Below are 19,513 nucleotides of genomic sequence, written 5' to 3'. Positions count from 1 at the left end.
TTGCAGTCTCCTCCTTTGTTTACCCTTCACCTCCCTTCCCAGCCTCCCCCCTCCCCCCCACCCAATCCTCCCCCCCACCGACCTTTTTGACATGACAATTTGTACTTCTCATTGTTGCAACAGGTCTACCTGAATCCTTAAATGACTTGTTTTTCCCCATCTCCTCCATAAGTTATACTGACATCAAATATATTGAAAGCGGGGGTTATACTGTACAAAGCAACAAAGAAATAAACTTATAAATGCGTTAGAAACACATGCATGAAAGAAAAAAAAACATTAAAATATCTATCTAAGGATTCATTTTCCTAACATCACATTATCTGACTTTTTCTGCTTGACTCATACATATACTAGATATTGCAAATAAGGGAAACCATGGGACCTGTGTTTCTTTGTGTCTGGCTTACTTCACTTAATATAATTTTTCCAAGTTTTTCCATTTCCTAACAAATGGGGAAATGTCATTCTTTCTGATGGAGGCATAGAATTCCATTGTGTATATATACCACATTTTCTTGATCCATTCATCTACTGAAGGGCATCTGGGTTGGTTCCATATCTTAGCTATGGTAAATAATGCTGCAATAAACATAGTTGTGCTGGTAGCTTTAGTGTGGTCTTGTTTGTAAATATTTGGGTAAATGCCCAAAAGTGGGATTGCTGGGTCATAGGGGAGCTCTATGTGAAGTCTTTTGAGGAACCTCCATACTTCTTTCCAAAGTGGTTGAACAAGTTTACATTCCCACCAACAATGAAGTAAGGTTCCCTTCTGTCCACATCCCCTCCAGCATCTGTTGTTGTTAGAGTTCTTGATTTTGGCCATTCTAACTGGAGTGAGGTGGTATCTCAATGTTGCTTTGATTTGCATTTCTTTTATGGCTAGCGATGTTGAGCATTTCTTCATGTCTATTGGCCATCCTTCTTTCTTCTTCAGTGAAGTTTCTCTTTAAGTCTAAAAAAGAGATGATTTAATATAAATAACTTTTCACTGAAGAGACAAAAAGGAACACTAATGTGTCAGAAAGACATCAACTATAGACACCAGCAAATACCTCAGAATTTTGGGAAGACAAAGGGAAATGTGAGATGAGAAGCTTGCAGTTGGTCTTCAAAGAATTGAATTCACTCTTTCGAAGAAAGGCACTTACAATGTGATGACATTTTTGTCAGTAGTAGAATGAGATTGATTCTAAGGGTTGGAAAAACAATAGATGTATTCAAATAGTACTACAAAAAAAGTATTGTAGATTGCCCTGTGAACTTTTTTTCTAATTTATTCTTATTATCTTTAGTTTTACAAAGGGATTTGAATTCAACATGTCAATTTATGTGCCTAATGTATCTTGATGAATGAGAGAATGAATTTTTTAAAGCATTGAGCAGTCACAGTAGAAAGCAAATAGAAGTAGGATGAAACAATGTTAATTTCTCTCTGTGACCTTGAGACTCTTCAATGCCACTTGTTAGCTGAGCAAAGAAGAATCCAGCACAGAAAGCAGAAATGTGAGTGGAGGACTACCCCAAATTGCAAACTGAGTATCTAGAGATTAGTTTACAGTGGAGAGTGAATGACATAAGAACTTGACACTGATTGAAACAGATTGAAAAAAAAAATAAAAAGATTAGCCTGGTGCCGGTGGCTCACGACTGTAATCCTAGCTACTCAGGAGGCTGAGATCTGAGGATCATGGTTCAAAGCCAGCCCAGCAGAGAAAGTCTGTGAAACTCTTATCTCCAATAAACCACTAGAAAACCGGAAGTGGCACTGTGGCTCAAGTGGCTTGGGGATGAGGGTTATGATGGCTTCATAGAATGAGTTCAGTAGTGAACTTTCTCTTTCCATTTCATTGAAGAGTTGGAGGAGTATTGGTGTGAGCTCTGTTTTGAAGGCCTTGTAGAATTCCACTGTAAAACCATCTGGTCCTGGGCTTTTCTTAGATGGGAGGTCTCTTTTTTGCTCTTTCTATTTCAATGCTTGATATGGGCCTGTTAAGATGGTTTAACTCATCTTGGTTTAGTTTCAGCATGTCAATATTTGGCTTTTGGTGTTAAGTTCTAATTTTATTCCCTTGTGGTCTGAGGTGATTCTAATTGGTTTCCCTTTATAGGTGATTGATCTTTTCTCCTTTACAGCTTTAAGGATCTTTTCCTTGGTCTGAATTGATCCTTTGTGGATTATAATATGACAATGGGATATCCTGTTCTGATCTGGTCTATTTGGAGTTCTAAAAGCTTCTTGTATCTGAATAGACCTATCTTTTTGCATGTTTGGGAAGTTCTCTGCAAGGAGCCTGTTAAACAAATTTCCTAGACCATTAACTTCTGTCTCTAGGTGCTCCTCTACACCCATTATCCTCAGATTAGGCTTCTGATGGTGTTTTCCAAGTGTTGAATAGATCTATCATATTTCTTGGATTTGTCTTGTATGGTTGTATGTTCTTTCTATATAATATCTAAACTGTCTTCAATCCCTGAGATTTGATCTTCTGCATGGTCTAACCTACTATCAAGACTTTCTACTTTGTTTTTTATTTCTTTTTCTTTTAGTTGATCATCTTTGATGGCCTCAAATTCTTTGTTGGAGCTTTGTTTTAGATCTTGTATGTACTTCTTTACTTCCTTAATTTGGTCTTCAGTGTTTATTCTCAAATCACTTAGTTGATTGGTTATGATTTCCTTGGACTCCCATTCCTTCTGTTGGGTTCCATTTAGCATTCCCTTCGTGGACTCCCTGACTTCTTTCAGCTCTCTGTTTATGGATTCCCTGAATGCCTTTGGTGATCTTTGTGTATTCTCATCCTGCTCTCTCAATTCCTGTATTACTCTTTGATTAGCTTCCTCTTGTTCATGCAATTCCTGTAGTTCTTTTTGAGTGTTCTCAGCCTGCTCAAGCCATTCCTGACTTTCTCTTTGTCTGTACTTGGCTAGCTGCTGAAATTCCTGTCTATCTCTTTGATCTCAGCCTGCTCACACCATTCCTTTATTTCTCTTTGAGTGTTCTCAAGCTGCTCATGCAATTCCTGTATCAATCTTTGAGTAGCTTCCTCATGCTCATGATATTCCTGTATTGACTTTTGTTTTGCCTCCTCTCTCTCCCTATCATGCTCACACAGAGTCCTTTGCAGGTTTTCAATCATTTCATTTACCATGTTTACCATTAGTATTTGTAGAGCTTTTTGGGAACTCTCCTCTGGATTATTCATTATCTGTTCTGTTCCCTGATTATCATGAGTGGGAGTTGAGATACCTGGACTTGCCATTTTTCTTGTGTTTTTCCAGCTTGCTCTGCCCATTTGGGATGAAAGTAACACCAGTTTTGTGCTAGGACTCTATCTTAAGGCAAGCACCAACCAAAGTCTATAGTTGCACAGTCAAAAGTCTGCAGATAGAATCTAGTTCAACAGATATATCTATTCAACATCAAACAACTATGTATTAATGGGCTACGAACCACAAAGAAGAGTTTGGCAAACCAGAAATTATTAGGTTTAGGGAGAGATGTGGGTAAAAATAGGAATAGAGGGATGTGGAAAAGTAGAGGGAGAGTTAACTAAGTCCTAATCTCAAGGCGGGAAATAGGTTGGGTAGAATGATAGTAGAGAGAGAGAGAAAAAAAAGAAGAAAGAGGAAGAAAAAAGAGAAGAAAAATAGAAAAAAATTAAAAAGTGAAACACTTAAAAATTATTCAAATTTCAAAATGTAATAGGCAGAGAAGAACGGGGATATGATAAGAGAAGGGGAGGGATAGAAAGGAGATGTGAAAAACTTATAAATAAAAATTCTTAAAATATTACATAGGTATAAAGAGATAGTACTGCTATGAAGGAATTTAAGTCTAAGAGGTTTTGAATTGAGTAATAAATTTCTGGATTAAATGTGTACACAATGTGGGATAAAGTCTAACAATTCACTATGGGTATATCTGAGGATGAGCAGAACAGCAATTAAGTCACTCAAAGAAGAACGAAAGAGAAGAAAAAGTGAAAAGAATGAGAAAGAAAGAAAAAACAAAAAGGATCAAAAGGTCGGTAGAGCTAAACAAAAAATAAATAAATTAAAATTAAAATTAAAAAAAGAATAAAAAAAGCACACACATATATAATCCTAAAATAAAAATTATAAGAGGAAGAAAAAAACGTTAATAGAAAACAATTTTTTAAGTTAAAAAGTAAAAATTTAAAAAAGTTAAAAAAATTTTATGAAATGTTCAAAAAAAATTCTTTGATTTTTTTTGTGGGGGTGGGGGATGGGAAGATCCTGTATCTCCCTTGTGTCTATAACCAGTCTCCTGTTGAAGTCTCTGGTCACTTGTGGTGTTTGATTTTCCTGTGGCTTGGTTGGTTTCTTAAGTCAGTTTGTTTGAGCAGGCAGAAAAATGCTCTGCTTTATCTAGGATTTTGTGATCCTCCTCCCAGGCTAGTTCAATGGGAGGGAGATCTGCTTTGAGTATCACAAAAGAGGGAGATGGCTGTTTCCTCTAGTTTGGAGATGCTGTGATGAGGCTAGGTTCTGGATAGAGTTGAGGCCTTTCAACAAACAATAGCTTTTCCCTGATATCAGGCTTCTACTCACGACGGAGTCTTGGTTCCTGGGTGGTCTCTGGACTGCAATTTGCAGGATGAAGATGTCAGTTCTTGCTAGTGTTGAGTAGAATCTGCTTACCTGCTGTGTCTGGTGCCTTTGTCCTGGATTCTCTGTGGTGCAGGTATGGCTGCTATGGCCTCCGCTGCCGCCGCCGTGGCTGCTGGAAAGTGCTCAGATCTGTCTCCTTGCCTGGATTTTCCCTCTCTGGCCTATCTCTCTATACTGTGATGGCACACTTGGTGTGCTTCTCTGGCTTAGGACTGTTCACTGGAGCACTAAAACTGCTTTCTATGTGAGAGTTGTTTAGCCTCCAGCTTCTCCTCCACCATCTTCCTGGAACTCAATTTTTCATGTTTTAAAATGTCTTTATTTCATTGCAGAACACAAATTATATTGCAGTGAAATTGACATAAGATATATTAGCAGTTTGCTACATCTTGAAGTTTATTCCATTTTCTTCTGATTTTGAATTTATATATGTAACATGCATGCATGCATGCATGCATGTATGTATGTATTTATGTGCTGGTCCTGGGACTGTATCTCAGGGTCTGGGTATTATCCCTAGCCTTTTCATTCAATGCTAGTGTTCTACCACTTGAACTATAGCTCCACTTCTGCTTTATCCTGATTCATTGGACATAAGAATCTTACAGACTACCCTACTTAGGTGGGCGTTTAACTGAGATCCTCAGCAGCCTTTTGAGTAGCTAAGATTACAGGCATGAGCCACCAGCCCTCAGCTTTCTTTTCTGATTTATTTTATTTTTAAAAGTTTTTATTTTATTATCTTTAAGTAGTTTTACAAAGGAGTTGCCATTCAATAAATCAGTTTTCAAGTACAATGTATCTTAATTGATGTCATGCCTTTTCCTTCCAACCCAACCCCTCTCCTCAGTTTTCCTAGTTTTATAAGATATACACTGAATATTATGACTATAATCTTCATTCTACTTCCTGTCTTCATTCCTCTATGCCCTTCCCGTTGATCTCTCCATACTTTTAAATTCCCAGTTTCCTACATATACTATAAATCCAGTTTGCATCTGAAATTTTGACTTAAGCCTAGGTATCAGCTACAGAGAATGAACATATTTTACTGTTAATTATTATTTGAATGTATCATTTTAATTTCTGGACATAAATCATTTCTTATTTTAATATAATTTTTGATACCAAAATGATATGATTTTTCTTGTATTATAGGGTAGTTGAAGGTTCTCTAGACATAGTTGTAGGAATGTCTGCTCTATGGTTACACAATACCCAGAAAACTGAAAACTTAGTATGTCAAGTTTTGAATAATTCTGTTAACACTACTCGTAGAAAAAAGAAATTAGGAAAATTCAACACCAAGGTACCAAAATAGCTAACAAAGATTCTGCCAATTTAGAATATCTATGGTTTAGTGTTATGCAAAAAGTTTTTGTTCCAATGCCAGAACCAAAGATTCCATTTAATAAAATAAAATAAATAGAACGTCTGAGACACAGGCTCACAGAGTTTTATTCACCGATTTTGTGCTGCTAGTGTCATCAAACATGAAAATTTATGTCTTCTCTATTTTTATGTTCCAATTTTTTTACCAAGAATTTCATCATTTTTTTGTTGAGCTCTGTGTAATTTCAGTGTTTCAAATTTTTCTTTCCTAAGTGCTGTGTTGATTGTTGCTAAGTATTTGCATAGTTTTGATATTAGTTACTCTGAATGTATGTTTTCTTAATCAGGTATTTTTTTTTCAGTGTGCATATTATGAGTGTAACTAAAAGCACCTTACATATTGAGCACTTATGGAATAGGCACTGTATGTGCTCTCATTATCTTCTTTCTTTTTTTCTCTCTTCCTTTCTCTCTCTCTCTCTCACACACACACACATGTATACTACCTGTATTAGTAGAAGATCTTATCACTTGCAATTAAATGAGCTGGGATTTGATTACCTTCATCTGACTTCGAAGCACACAAAATGCAGATTGAGTGAACATTCTATCAGTTGTAAATGACAAAAGCCCAGTTCAATCTATTTTGGGGCATAAATTATCTTCCATAACTAAAATATGTAGCAATGGGTTCCTCAACATTGCTGGGTCTAGATAACAATCTTGTCTACCTTTAATGCCATTACTAGGGCTTCATTTTCTTTCATCTCCCAGCCTCCACATGACAAAAGATTCACATTTAGGCTTAGGAGGGCCTTGAACCCAGTGATCACAGAGAAATGAGAACTTTCTTCCTTGCATCTTGGCAATAATACCAGGGCCTATTGGTATCACTTTTCTTTGGGTCAGAGGCATGAAATTGAACCATGTTCAGAGCTTTACGACTGCTGTAGATAGTATGGCTCAACCTGTACCATCAAAGGTTATTGTAAAAGAGAAAGCACATTATTCTCCCAGAAGGATGGCTCTTCATGCAAAGACTTAAAAAAGACTACTAAAACCGGATGCAGGTGGCTCAGACCTGTAATCCTAGCTACTCGGGAGGCTGCAATCTGAGGACCATGGTTCAAAGCCAATCAGGGCAGGAGACTCATCTCTAATTAACCCCCAGAAAACCAGAAGTGGCATTGTATCTCAAAGTAATAAGATGAATGAAAAACCTCAGGGGGCTAGAACCCAGGCTCTGAGTGCAAACTCCATACCGATAAAAAAAATCTATTATGCCAATTTATACATATGATACTACACTTTAAAAATTACTAAATTTATTGTAAGCACCAAAACACCGTATAAACTCTGCCAAGACACTTGAAGGTAACTTCTACCTTCATTATTTCATTATTATGTGAATCATTCACATGCCCAGGTCTAAGTAGATAACAGTAGATCTAAGTACTCATTTTTTTTCTAAAGAATGAAACATAGTTAAAGAGATTAAATGAGACTTTAGTCTCAATTGAGTGCTTAATAATAATCAATCTTGGGGCTGGGAAGATGGCTCAGTGGTAGAGTGCTTGCCTTGCATGCATGAGGCCCTGGGTTCGATTCCTCAGCACCACATAAGCAAAAAGAAAAAAGCCAGAAGTGGCGCTGTGGTTCAAGTGGTACAGCACTAGCCTTGAGCTGAAGAGCTGAGGGACAGCACCCAGGCCCAGAGTTCAGGCCCCACGACTGGACCCAAAATAATAATAATAATAATAATCAATCTTTTAAAAGCAATTTAACACCTTATGCATCATCATTTGTACTTGCAATTTCCTGGGGGCAGAGTCATGGAGTGGAGAATCACAGTTGAATGTCAGATTTATTTCAGTTGAGTAAATGTGATTTCAAGGAAGCATGTTTAATAAGTTCAGAAATGACAAAACTTGATGGAATAATGAGCATTTTATTTTATTTTAAAAACAAAATGGTATTGGAGAAATAAATTATTTTAATTAGGTTATTATTGCCTGTAGGAAGGTAGAATGGATGGTATGCATTTGGTGTATATATTAATATATGTTCCACATCACTTTTTCTTCCCTCCCCCCTTTCTGTTCTCTCTCTCTCTAATTCTCTCACTCTCACTTTCTCCTTTCTATTTGTTTGAATCAAGTCCTCTCTATGTAGACCACGCTGGCTTGCCCAGACCTTATGTTCCTTCTGCCTCAACCTCCCAATGCTTTACAGGCATAGACAGGCCTACATTTAATTTTTTAAAATTATCTATCTATCTATCTATCTATCTATCTATCTATCTATCTATCTATCTATCTATCTATCTATCTATCTATCTATCTATCTACCTACCTACCTATCTATCCATCTATCTATCTATCTATTATTTTGTGCCAGTCCCTCTTTTTTTTTTGAAATATAGAATATTGGAGTCTTTATTATACAGTTAACATGCAGCCAGTTGTTACAAAGGCCTGCAGCTCGCAAATACACGTAACACAGCTAAGAAACATGCTAAAGAGGAAACAAAGAACAAAAAACGATACTAACAAGCCAGTCCTTCTTTGAGTTCAGAGCTTGGGAGCTTTTTCCCTCAAGGCTGATGCTTTTCCAGGTTTTCCAGCTGTGAACCACAGCTCTACTTCTGGCATTTTGGTGGTCAATCTCATAGAATTTCATGTCTGCTCTGGCTAATATCCTCAAATCTTAGCTTCCTGAGTAGCTAGGATTACAGGCTTCAGCCACTATTTTTTTTAAAATTTTATCATTTACCTTCAGGATTTTGTTGGAGGGGATTGTGAGAAATTAAATCTAAGACATTTGAGAGGTAGCCCCCAGTTAGGGTTGCCTGTAGTGCATAATGCTGCTGAAATTGTCAATTTATAATGATCACTGCTAATGCATCTATCACTCTTGCATGGTATTTTCCAGCCTCCTTTGTGTCACTCTGCTCCACATTTTTTGTGTTTCCTGGGTCATTGCAGAGGCGGTACCACTGTGTTGAACAAGGTCCTAACTCCTTAAAGGCTGCCTCTGAGAGGAACTCAAGTAACAAATGAGGATGGAACCCACAAATTTTGGTCCTTTCATAGGTATATAAGAAATACTATCTCTAACCTGACACTAGACACTATGTTGAAAATGAACTATACAACTTTGGAGGGTGGGTTGGGAGGGAAAAACTTGGGAAAAAGAAAAACAAGGGAAGAGGTGACACTGTTCAAAAAGAAATGTATTCATTACCTGATTTATGTAAGTGTAATTCCTTTGTATATCACCTTCACAATAACAATAAAACAAAACAAAACAAAAAGCCTTAATACCTTTCCCCTCCCAACTCACCTGGTAGGGATGAGCCCAAATGACTTCACTCACTAATACATTACTACTACAAGAAGGGAGAGTTGTCTCAAGCAGATTTTACTTCCAGGACTGAAAAAGCAAAACAAAACAAGAAAAATGGAGAAAAAGGAAATACAAATGGCCTGATTCCAAACTTGAAATAGGAATAAGAGAAAAGTACTTAAGGGCAATAATAAACTATATCCTATAACTCCAATCAGTAGCTTGAATCATTAGGACTACGTCTGAAATAATACTGCAAGTGAAACGAAAAATCTCATCAACTCTGGCCACCTTGAAGTTCAGTCAATCAAGAACATATCAGCTCCACTGAGTTAAAGATAATGGCCAATGTGATGCAGTAACCCTGAGAACAGCCAGATAAAGGAAGGGGAGACACCATTAGTAAGAAAAGCAAATAAATATTTAAAAACAGCTATTGCTGGGCATGGTGGTAAATGCCTGCAATTATAGTATACTTAGAGAGAGGCAGGAGATCACAAGTTTTAGGCTAGTCTAAGTTTAAAAGAATAAACAGAGTCAATAAATCAATATAAATAAAAGCAGCCAGGTGCTGGTGATTCATGCCTGTAATCCTACCTGTAATCCTAGCTCTGGAGGCTGAGATCTGAGGATCCATATTCGAAGCCAGCCCTAGCAGAAAAAGTCCCCATGAGACTCTTATCTCCAATTAACCACTCCAAAATCGGAAGTAGTGCTGTGACTCAAGTGGTAGAGTGCTAGCCTTGAGCACGAAGAGCTCAGGAACAGCACCCAGGCCCTGCGTTCAAGCCTTGCAACCAACAATAAATAAATACAAAATAAAAGCAACTAGATACAAACAAAAGAGGTAGGTAAAGTATGCATACCTATAATGAGTATCTTACATCTTGTCACTGACCAACAGCTGTGATCACCAGGCAGAAGCTCGGCCTTGCCAGCCCCATCTCCGTAGCCCCTTGCTCATACTCCAGCCACTGTCATGACCCCGGCACATCTAGAACAACTGATGCTGCTCTTTTTTGTGTAAAATGCTAGAACACAGGTACTGATACTCTTCATTCCCTCAATGCTCAGATGTCATATTTTTTCTCTCTATCTTTTGTCAGAGGTGGGGCTTGAACTCAGGGCCTACATGCTTTCCCTGAACATGTTCCCTCAGGCTAGCGCTCTATCACTTTGAGCCATGGTGCCACTACAGATATCATCTTCTGAACAAGACCTTTGCTGACTTGGGTTGTATTTAACAATTGTCTTCTTATCCCTATGTCCTAGCTTCCTTTTCTGTCTTGTGCCTTCTTGGATTTTCTCAGCAGCTTAAAATTAAACAGTAACCTGCAAACTTAAGGTATTTCAACAGAATTCAGGGAGCATTTTACAACTCTCTTTGTACTCATTACCAGACTTGATGGGTTATCTTAACAGCAGGGAGTCTACATATCTAAATTTATTCTTTCTCCTAGCCTAGGCCAGCAGTCTTCAAACAACTGGAGAACATCTTCCAGACTGTCTTCTCTCTTTTAGATGAGTGTATATTCATGGTACAAAGGGATTTTATTCTGATTTTCCAAACATGCATTTGATATGCTGATCAAATTCACACCAACACTACCTTACCAACCCCCTTCCCCAGCTTTCCATGCCCACTGACAAAGTTGGACTGTATTTAACCACAGAACAGCAAACTCATCTGCTCCATGTCTGCCCTTTCTAGGCAGTTGTCAGTGGTGACGTCACAAGACAACACTGAAAATATTAAAACAGAGCCAGTCTTATCTCTCATTCCAAATTGATGGTGCTTCTTGTCTAATTGCTGAATTTTGATGATGAGAGCTGTTTTGTGATGTTGTGAGCAAAATCAAAATTTTCTATTTCTCTTTTAACTATTTGAATCATTTTAATTTCAGAAAGTCCTAAGACAGCAAGGTGAGCTACTAATATGGTGACTATTTATAATCACTTATCGGCTTGAAGCAGGATTTGATTTTTGAACTAGTACAACAGAAAACTTCACAGGAATAAGCCATCAGCTGAACCTTCTCTAAGACTGTAGTTATCACCTTACAATCCCCAATGTCAAAACTGTTCCTTCTATTAGTTCATCATGTTTATCATAGCAGCCCCTTTGCTCCTAATTAAACTTTTTGAGTAAGTAAGTAGTGCAAATTGTAAACCAATGTAAGCAATTGTTCTATTCTTAATTTTAAGTGAGGGGGTTAGAATATTTCTCTCTCTCTCTCTCTCTCTCTCTCTCTCTGAGTTTCTACTTTCCTCTCCCTCCCTCCCTCTATTTCCTTCTCCCTCCCTCTCTCTTCCTCCCTCTTTCTCCTCTCTCTCTCTCTCTCTCTCTCTCTCTCTCTCTCTCTCTCTCTCTCTCCTCCCTCTCCCTCTCTCTCTACTTGTTACTATTGAAAATAGTTTGAAAATACTACTGTAGGTTGTGGGTATGAATTTTTTTGCCATGACTATATATTAAATATTTTATGATCTGTAAACAAAGATGTAAAATCAAGGCTATTATTTACAAACTTTTATATCATTTAAAATATTAAAAATATAAGAATGTTAAACCAGTTTGACAGTGAAACACACAGATAACTTGTTAGCCATAGGAAAAGAGATGGAGAAGGTTTACAGTACAATTTGCCAATTTCTGCTCTAGCTTGATTTCACCCTTTTTCAAAGTGAAAAATTCTTAACCATAGTTGAATTTCCCATGAGAGGTTGACAGGTCCCATGGCAGCGCCAGAGAGGAGAGCAGTGTCCAGTGTAGGGCTCCTGATGCTTATGTCCTGGAATATTAATGAGTACCAGAGAGAGAAACAGCAAAGCAAAGCAATCACAGTGAAAGCCAGAACCACATAGGAAATGAGGATTTAGATATTTTCTGATTAAAAACAAAATCAGCAGGATTCTCCTTTCTCATATTCGATTACTGAATTTGTTGAATGCAAAGCCAAGTTTCCTGTAATTCATAAATAATTCATATATAACATACTAAAAATTCCAGAGGTCCAGACTCCATGTACACACACACACACACACACACACACACACACACACACACACACAGACACACACACACACACACACACACACTTCGTGTTTTCAATTTTACTTTGTTTCTAAATTTTCAAAATTCAATTTAATGAATAAATCTTATGATTGGATATACTGACATGAATATTACAGGAGTTGCATAGCAAAAAATGAGATTATTTCTAATAGGAATAAGCTTATAAATGGGGATTATTTTCAATCAGTTTTCCTTACCAAATCAGTCTCAGAGCATAGAGGTCAGTATGGCCAAACCTAAGCTTTTAAAAATCTCTGGACCATCAAATATTAAGGGTGAGAGAAAACTACTTATTCTATTTTTTTTAATTTCTTCAAAATTGTTATTTTTTAAATTTTATTTTATTGTAAAGATGCTATACAGGGGTACAGTTACATGAGTAAGGTAATGAGTACATTTCTTGTCAAACATTTTTACCCCCACCTTCTCCCCCACCTTATTCTACTTTTATACCATTTTTACCAGTAGACAATTTGACAGTAAGGCTTTTCTTTATCGAAGGATTCCAGTTAGTAAAGGAAGAACAAAAAGGTCATTTAGAATTTCTAATGAAGCCACAAATGTGGAAGTTTATTATCAATAGCTGCTTATCTCAGAAAGAGGGATATTATATGTCTCATACAGAGAACCATAACATCTAAAAAAATTGAACCTGTTTTGGCAAATCTGTAGATCATACTACTTACTTATGAAATCATAGAGCATGTAGAATATGGAGAAGCTTGATAAATGACACGCAGACATACGATCTGCAAATGTAGGTAGTATGTATAAATTGCATCTTATTTGCAATTTGCTTTTAAATGACCAAGTAGTGATAAAACTGAAATATATTGATCATGAGTTGAAACATGTTGAAACTGGATGATGGATACAGAGAGAGAAACTTTCCTTAACAAAACATTTTATAAAATTGTCAAAGGTAATCCCCAAAACCAAGACAAAGTAAAATGTCCATATTGGTCTACTCTCAAGAATTCTGGTAATTAGTAAGAATGACAACAGGAAAATATCAACAATCTCAATGGCTCCATGAGGATGATTGTTAATAAAAGAAATAATTCTCAACTAAAGAAAATCTGAATTTACAAGACATATTTTTTGAAATTATTCCTTAGTTTACTAAGGATTACTTATTTGTTCATATGGCATGTGTCTGTACACCTACACCAAAATTTCAAACATTTTGTTTCAAGGGTGACTATCACATCTAACTTGTGAGTTAGGCAGAGGCTATGAGTCCACATCTCCTTATCCTTATCATGTCAGTTCTTGACATCTTTCAGCTACAAACCCCTTTCAATATTTACCTAGGGGCTTTCATTGCCAGATGGAGTATTTCACACTGTGCAAAACACAGGCTAGGGGAATGAAGGTCCCTATAAGTGGCCCTTAATCAGTGACTAACATAAGTTTGTGAACAAATATCCCAGTTTCTTTTCCCCTCCCCAGAGATGAGCCTAAGGGTTACAGACAATACTGAATCTACAAACTCTTGTTATCTACAATGCTTCAGAATTCATTCTTTATTGGCCACTTTTCTTTCTGTATCTTTCCTATTTCACTTCCTCACTCTTCTTACCACTGTTTTCTGTGTTCATTTCCCAAATAACTACTTTCTCCTCTCAAAGTTTTGTCTGAAAATCTGCTTCTTGCAAACCCATAGTATGACATAAAGAAGTAAATATACATTCAATTTGCTGAAAAATAGCAAATGAACATTCTATTGTTATGGGTTGGATAATCTAGAATTTAGGTATCTAAATGATTTTTTTGAGATTATTAAATGTCAGTAGAGGAATATAATGTTAGCTCATTTTAATGTTAGCTCATTTAATTGAAACTGTGGAGATTTTCATTAGCCCCGTTAAAAAGAAAGATTTATACAGTGGTTCACTAACTTTAGTATGATTAAGAATCATCAATGTCTTGTTATCATTATTGACTCCTGGCCTCCACTCTCAGAGAGTCTGATACAATAGGAATTCAGATATATAATTAACACTTTTACCACAATAAAGAACTAGAAATACCTAATAAATAATGTGTTCTGAGTAGCCACTTGGAGAAACAATGACTTCAGTATCAACCTTTTAACTAATTGTGAGCTCTTGTGGCCAGTAATCTTGGACATGCGTACAGAGCACTTTAAGCTGACTTTGATGACTATACCATGTCCTGGTGCCCGAGTTCTGTGCTTTGAGTACTAAACCTAAATTTAAGTTTAATCTAATTCAGATGGTACTGTTTGTAGTTCCATCTGTTTTTCTGTAAAGGTAGAGTTGGAAAATGTATCCTGGAAAAAAAATGTGGTGTAGAATAGGTGTGGTAAGCCGGACTCTAAAGAGGCTTTAGGAATGTCTACTCCACCCTTCACTTCTTTCTGGGTGTGCCTTAGCTTCTTGTCTCCTGAATCCCTTTGTGCCCAATTGGGAGATGAAAACAGAAAGTGCTGCTGAAAAATAACATAGCTATGAGAATAACATTTCCACTGGTTCCTCACTTGTAACTTCTTACTCTCTTACTGCCCTATGTAGATTCAAAGATGAGGCCACAAGAACCAAGGAAAAACATTATTTATTACCACACACAATCTAATCTCTTCTGTCTCAAGTTTTGCATACTGTACAATATTCTTGAAGTAATTTCCAAATGATGACCACTTTTAACTTCCCCTGGTTTTTCATCCATAAGAGCAAGTTTACCTTTTCAACTTAGTTCCCAGAGTTTTATGCACATGTAATACTTGCTCTGTTCCTAGAGCTCCAATATAACATGAAAGGTCAAATAACTACTACTTCATCTTTAGTACTATGGTAGTGTTATCTTTCTTCCTGAGTAACTTTTATTGCTCTTCAACTCAATAATTAACTTGAGAGGTTTTCAACCCATTCATACAAAAATCATTGGAATTTATGATAATGTATTGTCATACAGTTTATTTGCAGAAATGAAAAAATACATCTTCAAATTTTGGTTAAAAATACTCATTTATTATGAGATTTAAACTACAGTCAAAAGTTGTGAATTGGTATTGTCTCCAAAGATTTATTGTTTTTGCCTTTTTCTTTTGGTAATGATGGTGTAAAAGCCAAACAAAATGCCAAATGAAGGCTTCTGTTAGAATGTCTGCTTTCCAAGGCCCTGAGTACAGCTATTAAAAAAAAAGAAGAAGAAACAAAAGAAACAGACAGGAAGAAAAGGAGGGAAAAAGGGTGGGAAAAATAAATGAGGGAGGGAGGAAGTGAGAGTAAGGAATGAAGGAAAGAAATAAGGAAGAAAGGAAGGAAGGAAAAAGATGAAAAATAGTCAAGATACAAGATTTCTAGAATGCAATAGACATGAATTTAAAACTATGAAGATAATAATGTATTTGAAATATTTGAAAGCTTCAGAAAAATGCAAGTTCAAGGTTACTTTCATGGTATCTTCTTAGACTTTGAGAATATTGCATGAGAAACAATACTTTTTAAGTCTTGATTCTATTCTCCCTAGAGAATTGTTTAATTTTCAAGAAAAGAACATGATAAATGAAAAACTTTCTTAGATGAGTATTCTCAAATACTTGTTCTTATGACTTCTTTATATGCTTAAAATTCATGAGACTCCAAGACATGGACACAAGAGGTTTTTCTTTGTTGTTGTTGTTGTTAACATACTATGTGAGTTTTTTGTTCCTTTTGTATGTTCTTCCCCTTATGGTACATCCCCTGTTGTTACTGTATTTGATTTTGGTACCCTGGTATTGTACATACATTTATCTGAATCAGGGAAAAGAAGGGGAACAACAGAATGGTGAGACAAAGGACAAGGGGAAAACCAGTGCAACAGCAATATACACATGACAATATTTTGGAAATGATCTGTACAGCTTGGGGGATGGGGGAAGGGGAAAGTAGGAGATAAAGGATGGAAGGGGTAACAAGTTTGACAAAAATGTACACATTACCTTACTTATGTAACTGTAACCTCTCTGTATATCACCTTTACAATAACAAATAAGAATCTCAAATACTTATTATATAAGAAATTAAAATTAGAAAAATTAAATATATAAATGCAAAATAAACAAACTACATGTTAACTTGAATGAGGAAAATATTTTATAGAAAATATGAATATTTTCCAAGACCAAAATGTGAAAATTGGCAATAAAATAATAACTGCCTTCTCAGTTGTAATATTCATTGGAAGTTCATACAGCATTGATGTTCAAGACTATTAAAAGACATATCATTATTAGTTTTCTATAGACTTACACAAAAACTCATGTTATACTCAGAAAGAAAAATTATTATAATCCCTGACTACCTCACTCGAGGGCCAAAATCTTGAACAGATTATTCATTTTGTTACACCTAAAGCATATGTGTTTGACAATGGGTTGAAAGATATGATCCCTAAGTTCTTCAACATTCTAGCAAAATATTCTGAATGTAATAAGATTAGTGATTATAGAAAAGGAAATGTCCCTAGTCTCTCCTCTTATGATCTTTTGTAATGATGGTATGGTTCTGAAGGAATATAATACAATATAAACATTATTCAAATTAATTTTACTTCTCTCAAATGTAGCTACTAGACAACCTTAAATTAAATAAGTCAATGTTATATTTCTACTTCCCTGAATTGATTTGTAAAGAAAAGGAAGCCAAGTAATTGATAGGGTAGAATATAATAGAAGAGGGTAGTGTGTAAAATTTTTTTTTCAGATACAAAATACTGGGTTGGCCGGACGCTGGTGGCTCACACCTGTAATTCTAGCTGCTCAGGAGGCTTAGATCTGAGAATCTCGGTTCAAAGCCAGCCTGGGAAGGAAAGACTGTGAGACTCTTATCTCCAATAAACCACTCAGAAAACCGGAAATGGTACTTTGGCTCAGTGGTAGAGCGCTAGCCTTGAATTGAAGAGATGAGGGACAGCGCCCAGGCCCAGAGTTCAAGCCCCACAACCGACAAAAAAAATAAAAATAAAATACTGGGTTATAGTTTATTAATGTTATAAGAGAATAGTGAAAGGAGAAAATTGAAAAAAATCCACACATCATAACTAGTGCTTTTTTCTTTGTAGGCACTTCTGTTCATGTCTGAGACTTTCACTGATGTCCAGAGAGAAAAGAAAAACTGTAAGTTTTAATTTTTTGGGGGGTGGGGGGTTGGTCATGGGTCTTGAACTCTGGGCTTGGGCGCTGTCCCTCAGCTCTTCAGCTCAAGGCCAGCACTCTACCGCTTGAGCCACAGTGCCACTTCCTTTAATTTGTTATGGTCACCTCTTGAACCTTTTCTCAATGATTAATTAGTCTCATTCTTTCTCAATTGATCTTTTAGACAAGTGAATCTTGTTTTCTTCAGATAAATTTATTTTTTAAAAAAACTTTGTGCTCATCTTACACAAATGGATGATTCACTTTAAATATTTTGTTACAGAGAATTCCAAATTTACCCAAAGGGAATTTCACAAAGTACTAATCAATACCTGGGCAGTTAGGATTTTCACATAACAGCCTCTTGGTCATATCCTCCATCTCATCTTATTTGAAATGCAGGTATCATACTAGTTCTTCAATAAACATGTTAGTATGCATTTCTGAAATAGTTTTAAAAATTATTTTGTGTCCATTCTGGGGCTTGAAATCAGGACCTGGACTCTTTCTTGAGCAAAAAGCTCAAGGCTATTGTTCTACCACTTGAGCCACAGCTCTACTTCTGGCTTTTTGGTGGTTAATTGGAGGTAAGAGTCTCAGAGACTTTCCTGCTCAGGCTGGCTTCCAACTGCAATCTGTGGATTTCAGCCTCCCAAGTAGCTAGGTTACAGGCATGAGCCACCAACGCCTGGCCTCTTAACTAAAAGCTTAAAAGATTGTACCCTAAGAGTATTTTCATATGTAAAAATAAAATGTATGCTTAACAATATCTTCGCTTAATATTGATATTTATGCTTAATAGTATCCAGTTCCATTAAAAAAAACCCAAAACACATCTATTACATTCTTGCAGTGATTACTTCAGAGGGCCCTGAAACTTAATTTTGGTTTTAATAATGAATTACTATTTTTTCCAGCAATGAATTCTGATCATGTTCTCATGTGCTAATTTCTGAGAAAATGAAAATATTAATATTTATATTCTTGCCTCTGTATTACTATATTCCTTGGCAATATGAAGATATTTTAATGTAATTTATCCCTTAAAAAACAAACTGAATTACCATTATGATGGTTAACCACTAGATGCCACAGTTGCTTCACACAAATGAAATCAATTCAGCTTTGAAAATAGCTCAAGAACATCTTGAATCAGTGTCAAAAAAATCCTAAGCTTGATTTAACCCTGTAATAGACAAATTTAATGAATTATTGAAGTTTTTCATTTAGCTTTTATAAGTGATCAATGCATCCTTCAACAGCCATCCAGATAATACCGTGTATTTAATAGATTTAACTCCAGGTTGTGAAACGTAATTATTACATTACGTTAGCCAAATATGGACTTGATTGGCTTGTTAACAGATTTAGGGAGGACAGGAAATCAGCTTTGCACTTTTCTCTGCAAAATATATTAGTAGGTTTTTGTTCTTATTGCTTTTTTTTTCAAAATTTGCCACCAGGGTGCTTCACAAAGGTTTTATAAAATGATTTACAAGTATCAACCTAAATGTCCCTCAGCAAATGAATGGATCAAGAAAATATGGTATATATACCCAAGGGAATTCTCTTCCATCAGAAAGAATGAGATTGTACCGTTCATAAGGAATTGAAAAACTTGGAAAAATTATATCGAGGGAAGTAATACCCAAAGAAACACAGGTTGCATCATTTTCCTCATTTGTTGTAACTAGAAAGTGCCTATAAATCTACAAGGAAACACACTAAACAGTAAAAGACAAAAAAATACACTTGGACATAATAAATTATACAGGATATTCGACATTCACATAGTGAGACCAAAGGGGCTAATCTTAGAAGAGAATCACAAAGGCTCAATAGTTATGAGCATCTGATTATATAAAATGATGTTTATCAAAATGAACTCCAAGAAATTGAAACAAGAGGTTTTATGTTATTTTGCTTCTTATACTTTTTCCACCTCCTTTGTCACTGTTTTTTTTATTTCTGTACCTTTTGTCTTT

Source organism: Dipodomys merriami, unplaced genomic scaffold, assembly GCF_024711535.1.
Source record: "Dipodomys merriami isolate MVZ:Mamm:240054 unplaced genomic scaffold, mDipMer1.0.p SCAF_27, whole genome shotgun sequence".
NCBI classification, from domain to species: Eukaryota; Metazoa; Chordata; class Mammalia; order Rodentia; family Heteromyidae; genus Dipodomys; species Dipodomys merriami.
Note: the sequence above shows the minus strand (reverse complement) of the source record.